Here is a 10,608-nt window from a genome sequence, read left to right as displayed (position 1 = left end):
GTGCCTGCTGTTGATCGGCCGCGGCCTGTTGTTGGTTCAACATAGCACGTTGCTGCATCGCCATCATGTCCTTCATAATAACCACCGAGGTCACATCTTGATAGTGCTCCGTGGGTTTCCCTTTGGGAGGCATGTCTGTATGTTAAACTTACTCACGGAGAAGTGAAACAGGCACGAACGTGAGAAATCCCCTTCCCACAAACGATGACGACGGACGGAAATCGAAAGTCAATCCGCTGCCATCCACCGTTGTCAGCTTGGATTGGAACCGATGATCACACCCAGAGCTGCGCAGAATGTTCCTTTTGCCGACTACGCCACGTGATAAGTGCAAGGAGGCAGAGATGAACATCCAAGTTTATTCAAACAACACCGTGACCGAACACGCAAGCGTTCGGCTGCAGGGCCTCGTGGAGCAACTGACTCCTCCCACCCGGAAACGGAAACAGGTTTACATACCACGTCATGTGTAATACCAAAGGGTTTTGCAGTATCCAACACATACCAGTACAAAGTTTGAATTAGATCACTTCACCTGTTCTTAAGTTATGGACCTGCTAGTGAGGAGTGCTAGTGAGGAGGGTGGGAGGATGGGAGGCCGTAAGCAAACAGCCATTGCAGAAAGGGTGAATGCTAAAGCATGAAACCAATAAATGCCACTTTCCTGTAGCACCTTCAGTCGCATGTCAGACATGGACAGCAGGTTCGTGAAAGACTTAGGTAAAACAAGTACAAAAAGTTTTAATTAAAACAAAAGCCGCGTCGATGTTACACAATGCCTAGATGCAGCTGTGCCTATAACGTCGATGTTATAGGCACAGGACATTCCTATTGATTTGATTACTTGATGTTATTTTTGTGCAAAGTGAAAATATATCTCGGCAATTTCCCGTGTGTGGCGACGAATTTTTAATATATCTCGGCATTTTCCCGTCTGTTATTTCAGGCAGTGTATGACTGACCATGCCGCGATTTAAAAAGTATATATCTCGGCAATTTCCCGTATGTGGCGACACGTGAACGAAGCTATGCTCCTCTCGCCACATTATTGTGACGACGTATGAATTAAATATTTCATCGTGACGATTGTCATCAAATGGACGAATTTTTAATATATCTTGGCATTTTCCCGTCTGTTATTTCAGGCGGTGTATGACTGACCATGCCGCGATTTAAAAAAAAAAATCTCAATGGACTTGAAGTTACAGGCCTTTGAGAATTCATTTCGTTCTATAAAGGGCAACTTTCATCGGATTTTCTTCCCGTTTTTTTTCAACCGAGTCTAAAACTATGTTAGCGACTGTGAAAAATGAAATGATATATCGAATTTGATTTGAAATAAAACTGTGTGAGAAAGGAAGACACCACGGGCCTACAAAACAGGCCTCAAAGCTATGCGAGTTAATAAAATGGTGGATATTTGTTTATATGAAGCCTCTCCCACAATGGGTGGAGCTATGGTTCCCAGAATGGGTGGAGCTTTGAGGTTTTGTCTTCTCTGCAAGAACAAGAAGAAGAACAAGAAGAAGAAGAACAACAACAGCAGAGGGCACTCTATGACCAGCGTCTTGCGACGTGGCTAAAAACGACGAATGGGAGACCATGCAACCAATAAATTCCACATTCCTGTGCCACCTGTAGTCGAACATAAACCATGGACAGCAGGTTCGTGAAGCACTTCCAAGAAAAACGTACCCGTTTTAATGGTTCCATACCCAGTAAATGGCGAATCTGCATATGGCGATCGGCGAATGTCAAGCTTAGAAAGTAGAGACCATCACGACACGTGTTCACAAATTGCATCCAATAATCTGGTGATCATTTCACATGCTCAGCTGGTCCTACACTCGCCGCTCTGTGCACCTGGTTGAGTTCCATCAGGCCGCTCCCTCCTCTCGTCTCGGCAGGTACATTCTCGGGATGCACTGGTATTTGTAAAACATTTTGTGGATGGTAAGCAGTTTTCTTGTTTGATATCTAACTTGTTGATTTCTGATTGGGGCAGGTCTATTGTTTTGCAGCTAGATTGTAACACTGGTACTGGAGCTGGTTTATGGTCTTGATTTTGTTTCTTGGGGAGAGGTATGTTTTCAGGATCAGCTTAGTTCTACGTGGGTATTCCTTGGCGATTGTTTTGCACATTTGTTTGTGGCATATGTGGTGGCCCTCTTCTACTCCGAGGTATTTATGTGATGCTTTGTTTTCTAACTGCTGTGTTGTTGTTTCAAGGTCAATTTTTATGTTGTCTGTTTTTGTTGGTTTACCTTGTGCAAATATGCACTTGGCACACTTGTCTAGTCCAAATTCCATTTGAATGTCCTCGGAAAACCGTTTTACTAGTTTCAGTTGTTCTGTCAATTTTTTGTCATTTAGCGAGAAGAGCTTTAAATCATTAATCATTAAATTTACCATTTATTTTTTTCTATGCGATAAAGTTTTGGATTTCTCCGAGTTTTATCAATTTCATCTCTCCTATTTTGTTGGTTCACTCTTCTTCCAGTCTATGCTGCTCTTCCTCATCTTCACCATCCTCCTCTCCCTCATTCTGCTGCTCTCCCTCGTCTTTCTGCCCATTTCCATTCTTTTCCCCTTCGTTTGTGTCTGATTCTCCTGGTCTTTGTCTCTGAACCGGTCTTGCCCCTCTTTCAGGGGGATACCGTCATTCTTTCTTTTTTCCACACTCTTTCTTTGCCGCCTTTGCTCCGGCTCTATGTCGGGGTTTGGTCCCCCATCTCGTTGCACAGCCAACACTTCCTCTCTTGCCATCTTGGCCAAATTCCTGCCATACAAAGTGTGTGTGTGTGTGTGTGTGTGTGTGTGTGTGTGTGTGTGTGTGTGTGTGTGTGTGTGTGTGTGTGTGTGTGTGTGTGTGACAGAGAATGTGCATGATAGAATTGTCAGGAATAAAAATGAACAAAACAAGACGTGTGTGTCAAGACGAAAGAGGTGTGTGTCCGGCAGTATTTTTTATTTTTTTTACCATCTCAGCTATTTTCATCAAATTTTCAACAAAACTTCATTATTGGAACATGAAGTCAAATTAATAGTTTAGTAAAAGGGTCAAAAGTCAGCATTACTGAAAATCGTCATTACTCCCACCAGGGAGTAATGCATTCGATCGTGTTCCGTGTGTGTGTGTGTTCGTGTGTTTGTGAACAATATATCTGGAAAAGTTCTAAACGGATTTGGATGAAAGTTGGTGGGATGATTGCCCTTGGGATAAGGAAGAATTGATTAGTTTTTGGTGAATCTCAGGATATTATTCCAGATCCAGGAATTTTTTGAAGGATTGTTTACCATTGGAAGATAGGGCTTATTTATTTTTGACATTATCTTCGATATATTCTATATTTAACATTGTGATATGAAAATAGTTTTCATATTTGTTGTAAATGTAGTTTAAAGTCGTGGTTATGCGTTAGAGCGGTGTATTTTGTTAGCAGCGTCGTCTTCAAGGTTCTTTTTTTTCTTCTTTCTAATAAAGACATATTCTGTCATTTTAAAACCACCAAAGTGTGTATTAGGTTTCCCCGTTTCATAAAATGTATCGTTTGATACGTATAATGCTTTAAAACTGTTTTTTTTTCTTTTTCTCAGAAGAGACATCAACATTTACCTCAGCGAATGTCAATCGCGGTGTCAGTATTTGATGAACTTATAAAGACTTAGGTGAGCTATAAGTGTGACCAGCATGTGCACGGGATTCTTCCCAGAAGAACGAGTGGTCGCATTAGCTTGTACGACTTAAAATGAGCGAGTTTTGTTTTGACGTTTGGGCCAGTTTTACATGTTGCATCCCTAAGGAATGAAACGAACGTTTTGCCCGGCTTACAATTTTATTTGAAGTCACACACGCCTCAAAATACACTCACTTATATAGAATTAAACGCTGAATCCGAAAATGTAAGTGAAATTGCCTGTTTTTTTTTAAACATTATCTTCTATATTTTCTAAAAATATATTTCTGTGCAGTGTCTGTCTTGTGTTGTCTTGTCTTGTGTTGTCACTGAACTACTCCCTCAAACTTTGGTGAAATCGTACTATTCCAACTTGACCCACGGCGGGAGTATGCGCTCTACTGAGTGGCGTTCTAGTTTTTCATGCAATTTACCTGAAATTTAAATTTTCCATTTGAGTTTTGTCATCAAATTTTCAACAAAGCTTTATTATGAGAATATGGAGAAGATAATTAATAGTTTGGTCAAAATATCTAAGGTCAGCATCACACAAAATTGTCAATTTTCATGCAATTGACATGAAATTTTAAGAAATAGCATTTTGCATCATAGTTCACCAATAAAACGCTAGAATCCGATTTTTTTTTTTTAAATCAAAAAGTCAAGGTTGCATAAAAATGCTAATTTTCGTCCGATTGACCTGAAATTTAAAGAATTTGCGTGTTGGGTCACATAACTGGTTCTCCAATCAAAAGCTAAAAGCTGATTTTTTTTTGATCAAAAGGTGAAAGGTCAAGGGTGTATAAAAGCAACTTTGGGAACACACCACAGGAAGCTATTTAATCACCTCAACATGCATTTCGCCCAAAGTGGAAAATCCCCATGGGGAAGGGATAAAATGAAGGTGCTCCATCGCGTGGCACTTTGTCCCCTGATCACATTTGTCGTCAGGTTCACTTTGTCAATAAATTATATTTCGTTCAAAATCATGGTAGATTAGCAAACCTATACATTTTTGGAAAGGTTATAGCATAAGGAAACTAAAAATCAATGTTTACATTTGGAGAGATACCTGTATGGCGGCCATTTTGGATTTTCAAAATGGCCACTGTAAAATACATATTTTGTTCTATTCTGCCTCTAATTACCCTAAAAACTTTTTAAAATATACTGAACCTATATTTTCAGGGACAAGGAATCCAATGAAAGTATCAAATTAGTGCTATGGGGAATGGTAAGACACGAATCAAAGGTTTTGAATTGCAAAATACTGTCTTTATATTCGCGATAAGTTGCATAATCAAATACATGTTATCATTTTGTACAGGCAGTTAATAACATCAAAATGTGTCACAATAATTCATATCACCAAACATACACAGGCAGTCAGCAAAATCATATATACACATGCAGTCAGTATAACTTCACATCTACACAGGCAGTCAATGACAAAATATACACAGGCAGTCAATGGCATCAAACATACACGATTACAGAATATGCCATTTAGAGTTGGTCATCACTGTCCTGTGTGTCGTATCCGACAATATAGTCCGCATCGTTTTCACAGTCCGTTCCACACAAGCAAAGGTCGGTCAAATGGATTGGCAAATCGAATTGGTCGAATGGTCGATCGAATCGAATTCGATGAATCGAATCGAATTGGTCGAATTGGTCGAATGGTCGATCGAAGCGATTGGTCGAATGGTCAAATGGAATTGGTCGATTGGTCGAATCGAATTGGTCGGAATTGGCAAATGTAAACATTGATTTTCAGATTTTCCATGTAATAACGTTTCCAAAAATGTATAGGTTTGCTAATCTACCATGATTTTGAACGAAAAAACATAGTGAACCTGACTATTGGTTGGGATTGTAAAAGTAACGGCCGAATGTATAGCGGTCAGACAGACATACAGATCACCAAGTTGCGTGTTGTAGTACAATTATGTTTATGGGTCCTTTTTCTTTGGTCTTCAGTTGCTTGTTGTCTGATTTCATCAGTTATTTAGTTTATTCTGATGTTGAATTGGCATTTATGGGTTTTTGTGACTGCAATAATCTTTTAAAGTGAAACTTTATCATCTTTTGAAGAAACACTACAGGACAAAAAGTATGTGTACACCCGAACATCACATACATATGTGCTCGTTGAACATCTCATTCCAAAATCATGGGCATTAATATGGAGTTGGTCCCCCCCATTGCTGCCATAACAGCCTCCACTCTTCTGGGAAGGCTTTGCACTCGATGTTGGAACATTGCTGCGGGGACTTGCTTCCATTCAGCCACAAGAGCATTAGTGAGGTCGGGCACTCATGTTGGGCGATTAGGCCTGGCTCACAGTCGGCGTTGCAATTTATCGCAAAGATGTTCGATGGGGTTGAGGTCAGGTATCTGTGCAGGCCAGTCAAGTTCTTCCACACCGATCTTGACAAACCATTTCTGTATGGACCTCGCTTTGTGCACTGGGCCATTGTCATGCTGAAACAGGAAAGGGCCTTCCCCAAACTGTTGCCACAAAATTGGAAGCACACAATCGTCTACAATATCAGTGTATGCTGCAGTGTTAAGATTTCCCTTCACTGGAACTAAGGGGCCTAGCCCAAAGCATGAAAAACAGTCCCAGACCATTATTCCTCCTCCACCAAACTTCACAGTTGGCACTGTGCATTCAGGCAGGTAGCATTCTCCAGGCATCTGCCAAACCCAGATTCATCCGTTGGACTGCCAGGTGGTGAAGCGTGATTCATCACTCCAGAGAATGCGTTTCCACTGCTCCAGAGTCCAATGGCAGCGAGCTTTACACCACTCGAGCCGAAGCTTGGCATTGCGCATTGTGATCTTAGGCTTGTGTGCGGCTGCTCGGCCGTGGAAACCCACTTCATGAAGCTCCCAGCAAGCAGTTGTTGTGCTGATGTTGCTTCCAGAGGCAGTTTGGAACTCGTTAGTGAGTGTTGCAACCGAGGACAGACAGTTTTTACGCGCTTTAGCACTCGGCGCTCCCATTCTGTGAGCTTGTGTGGCCTACCACTTCACAGCTGAGCTGTTGCTGCTCTGAGACGTTTCCACTTCACAATAACAGCACTTACAGTTGACTGGGGCATCTCTAGCAGGGCAGAAATTGACGAACTGACTTGTTGGAAAGGTGGCATCCTATGACGGTGCCACGTTTAAAGTCACTGAGCTCTTCAGTATGGCCCATTCGACTAACAATGTTTGTCTATGGAGATTGCGTGGCTGTTTGCTTGATTATATATACCTGTCAGCAATGGGTGTGGCGGAAACAGCCGAATCCACTAATTAGAAAGGGTGTCAGCATACATTTGGCCATGTCGTGTGATGGTATTCCTCTTTAAACTCAAAGAAGGGGCAAGATTTGGAGCACGAATGGTTTAATAAAAACGAACAACACAATTGTGGAGCGCGTCTGGAAATGCAGAGCTTTGTCACACAAGGCAGTACAAGTCCGAGCCACACACTAAAAACTCAGCAAAACACAAGTTGTTATATAGATGGAATAACAGAAAAAACGCTGCGCTGAAGACAAAGGAAAAAAGTGGGCTCCATAAAACTCCCACCATGGTCCCATCCGGTGGTGGAGCCAAAGTTAAAAGCCAAGGGTGTGGGAGTAAGATACAGTGATGTTCCCCAAGCCCTTATCTATACAACCCGCGAGGCCAAGGGATGTGATCTCACAAAGGAGTTCAATCGTGTTACACTTGGCAGTAAAACATATTGGGCCAGGGCATGAACAAATCAAAGGATACATATTAAATCATACTCTGCTCGAGGTTAACTTGAAGGCAAACAAGAATTAAATGGCAACTATTCCCATAACTCTTCTCCCTTTGGCAAATGTTGAAAAACGTCTCCAAGGCTGGATCTGACCGAGCCGTGAAACAACATGTTTTGAAGCAAGCAAAAGAAAGACACAATTATATATATATTTCAGGTGCCCTGGGTCACGTGGTGCCCCCCCCCCCCCCCCCCATGCCCGACAATTATCTCCCTTTTGTCTCTGAGACAACACATCGAAAGAGACAATATATAAGCCCCAGCAGGCCAGTGCCCCCCAGTCACATGCCAGGCGCACAATGCGTCACGCATGCTCTGGGAGGGATACCGGCCCCTGGTTGTGGCTGTCCAACATTCAACGCATATTGTTAGCCGTAATTCGTGACGAAGACGCCTGGTTCGGAGATAGCTGAGGCCCGGCCGGGTTCCGAGCCCACCCTTTCCCCAGCGTAGGTGCAACTCAGTCGCCGGCCTGATGAGGGGCGCTCCTTATGCAGGTGCGGTCCTCGCGAATCAGGGCAAACAATCGACGTCCAATGCCATCAAGCCTTGTACATGTGATTGTTCTGTGGGAGAGAGGGTGGCATATTCATTATCACAAATCTCCTTCTCCTCATTGTCTGAATCAGCGTCAGTATCCGTGGTGTCGGGTGCCTTGCGCTGAGGTGACCCCAAATTGCTTGCTACAGGTGGTGAAGGTGGTGGTGAAGGTGGTTCTCCCGGATATCCCAGATATGTGTTTGCCAATCGCTCCTCACTACTTGCATAATAGCAATAGCTCTTAAAGGAACCTACACTACTAAAATCAAAGGAATCCCAATGGAGAGAACTAAAGTCATCATCGTCATCGGAATCCCACACGTCGGCATGTTCATGGGTGCCATGCCAGGAATCGTAGACCTCCATAGCCATATCCTCTTGCCATGAAATGTCCAGGCCGTCAATCCAGTCGTAGGTGTTCGAATCTTGCCACGAAGTGACAGAATTGGCCAGTTCGCCGGAGGCCTTTGGGTCCTTTCCACGTAGCGAGAGGACCATCTCGGTAGCAGCAGTTGGTGTGGTCCATCCTGTGAAACATTTTCTCACACACACCATGATCAAATTCCTAGCCCCCCCGCCCCGCCAATTGGCATTTAGTTCCCTCATCTCTCAGATGGTTGGCTATTCATAGCCGCATTCCCTGCGTCGTGTCTCGAAATTCAAATGCTATATTTACTTTCACCAATTTCCGAAAATACCTCCCCTTAATCATCTTCCCTGCATCTAAAAATACATGATTTACCAACCATTTCCCCCCCCCCCGCCCCCCCCCCCCCCCAATTATGATCAGTCAATGGAGAAACTCACCACATTTTCTCCATCCTGCTTTGTTGTCTTCCTATATTGCAACTGTTACATATTTATGTGAATGTATGTGAATTACCATTCAGGTCTTTGCTTATCCATGTGTAATAGATTAAGGGTTGTTGTGGTTGGAGGGTCAGGAGCCCTTCTGAAAAGTGTCCGGAAACGGAAGTGACCGGAAACGGAAGAGAAAAAGACACGAGGAAGAAAAGCGACGAGTATTTTTCTTCCTCGCCCCGCTCCGACGAAAGGTGGGATCGACCTTGCGCCGCGTGGAAAAGCGGCGTTCCGAAGCCCGTCTGGCGAGAGGAGTTACTGGGACGTGTACTTACCCGGTGGAGACGTCAAGTAGACGTGGGGCCGTGCATCGACCCCGCGTCTGGCACCGTTCGCGGCACCGTCTAAAAAGACGCGTACGGGTCGCACGTTGGGGCCTAACACGCGTTGCAAGCGGCGTGGGGCTTTTGGGCTTGCTTTACCGTACCCGCTTCGCGTGGCCACGAGGGGCTGCAGCCGGGGTGCCTGATACGATACCTGCCCGGTGGAAACACGTCCACCCGGGGTTCGTTCAACCGCCCGAGTGCGGCGACGCCGACCATCATCTTGGTCAGGAGGGGCCCAGAGACATTGTGAGGGGCAGAGACCAAAAGGGGGTCGTGAGTACCCAAAGGGGACACACATATATAAGATGGCCATCTTAATCATATAGGGAATTGATTGTGGATTGGGAATTGTTGATGGTTGTTTGTTGTTGATTGCTCAGGGAATATATCCGTGATTGTATCCTTGAAATTGTATGATATCCTTACCCTGGAAATATATCATTGAACATCAGTTTCTCTTGGGTGGAATTCACAGGGATTGCGTTGCGAAAGCGCATATATAATACTACTTTCTGGCGAAGGTCCTCTCACGGTCCGGGGGTCACCGAGACCAGGTAGTCACCGAGGGGACCACGTAACACAACCATCATTTTTTGTAAACACAAATATTTGTAAACATGATCCTGCATTGCTTCCATCCCAGAAGCGTCTCATTCCTGCAAATTAAATCTGAAGCACAATTTTCCTATACATTTGCCTGCATCTAATATTATTCATTCACATTATTAGCAGCTTGTAGTTAAATATCAACAATTAACTGGTATTCTCCCTTTCATAACCTCTCCCTTATCCTACCAATACCTTTACACCTAGCTTCAGGATCACGCCTTGTCCTAGGTGTGTGCGCATCCACATCCTTAAATTGGGCGACCCCCATTTGTATCCCGGCTGCCCCTCCACCTGGAGCAAGGTTACCCCCCAAAATGACATTGCACGAACCTTTTCAATACCCAAATGATGGTTCCCATACACTATTATGGCCCCATCTAGATTTTCCACGAAAACATGGTAGAGATATTTCCTGGTGCAGCGCTATTGTGGTGGCAGCAATTTTTCCTGTCTTCCCCCTTTTGGCGGTACTAATGAATGATCTGTCAACGCTGGTGCATGTTTCTGTGGCTCGGGCATAATCTCTTGGGTCAATCAATTGCATAAAATTATTGCATCCCACAGATGCCATTATTCCCATGATTATTTTTAACAAACCAATTTTCCTAATCCACCTTTTCAATTTTCATTTCAATTTAAAGTCAATCCAATGTCCTCTAATACCTCTCAGCATCACATGCACCTGTTGTAGGCACCTGTTTTAGCCTCTGGCCCAATAGCCCAATAGCTCAATATTAGTGTCCTGTTTTACTCCTTCCTCTGTTGGTGCAATGATGTTGTCAACAACTAGGCCACAA

Source organism: Myxine glutinosa, chromosome 5 (assembly GCF_964187855.1).
Source record: "Myxine glutinosa chromosome 5, kmMyxGlut1.1, whole genome shotgun sequence".
NCBI classification, from domain to species: Eukaryota; Metazoa; Chordata; class Myxini; order Myxiniformes; family Myxinidae; genus Myxine; species Myxine glutinosa.
The sequence above is the reverse complement of the archived record's forward strand: the minus strand, read 5'-3'. Positions refer to the sequence as shown.